The sequence below is a fragment of the Gopherus evgoodei genome, chromosome 5 (assembly GCF_007399415.2).
Source record: "Gopherus evgoodei ecotype Sinaloan lineage chromosome 5, rGopEvg1_v1.p, whole genome shotgun sequence".
Lineage (NCBI taxonomy): Eukaryota > Metazoa > Chordata > Testudines > Testudinidae > Gopherus > Gopherus evgoodei.
The window spans coordinates 135,282,932-135,283,794 of NC_044326.1; positions in this window are offsets into that span (position 1 = coordinate 135,282,932).

Genomic DNA, 863 nt, shown 5'->3' on the forward strand with positions numbered 1-863 from the left:
GATCCACTCCAGGAACCCTAGGGCAGGCAGTCATGCGTCACTCCACCAGTGCTGATACTTTCCTGGGCGACTTCCTACTGAGACTTTCCCTGGGCTTTCTCCTCACCCTGCAGTTGTCTCCCCATTCCTACGAGTCTCCTCACTCCCTGCTATCCACGGAGTGATTGCAGGGTTTCTCCCTGCCACTCTTCTGCTTTAAACTTCCTCTGCTTGTAGCACACCCAGCCACCCCCGCTGGGTTTCATCATTAATTAGACAAGGACGACCCTCCAGGAGCCACTGGGCAGGTTCCCCACATGTGGGGGATGGGTACCCCATCACAAGGTCATAGGAGTGGCTTGGAACTCCTGGGTCAGTGAATCCAGCCCCCTGCGCTCACAGGTAGCCCTGTCATGAATCCCCATCGTAAACGTATCCAGCTCCATCCTAAAGCTAGTGGGGTCGTTTGCCCCACTGCTCCTATGGGGAGGCTGTGCCAGGCCCTCACTCCTCTGATGGACACAAGCCTTCTGCTCACTGCCCAGCCTACATTGATTCATGGCCAGTTTATCCCCATTGGTCCTTGTGCCAACATTGTCCTTTACATTTAATAGCTCTTCTTCCTCCCCGGGGTTTACCCCTCTCTGCTGTATTTGTACAGCTGCCCCTCAGCCTGCGTTTTGCTAGGCTGCACAAGCCAAGCTGTTTTCCATTCCTCGGACTCTCCGTCGACGTGCTCTGTACCTGTTTTGGCGTGAATCCAGCTGGCTCAGACGTGGGTGAGCATAATTGGACACACCCTCCGGATGAGAGCTGACCAGTGCCTTGTTTTGAAAACAAAAACGTTGAAGCTGAGATACTGTTTTACTTCCACCTGCAGAGCT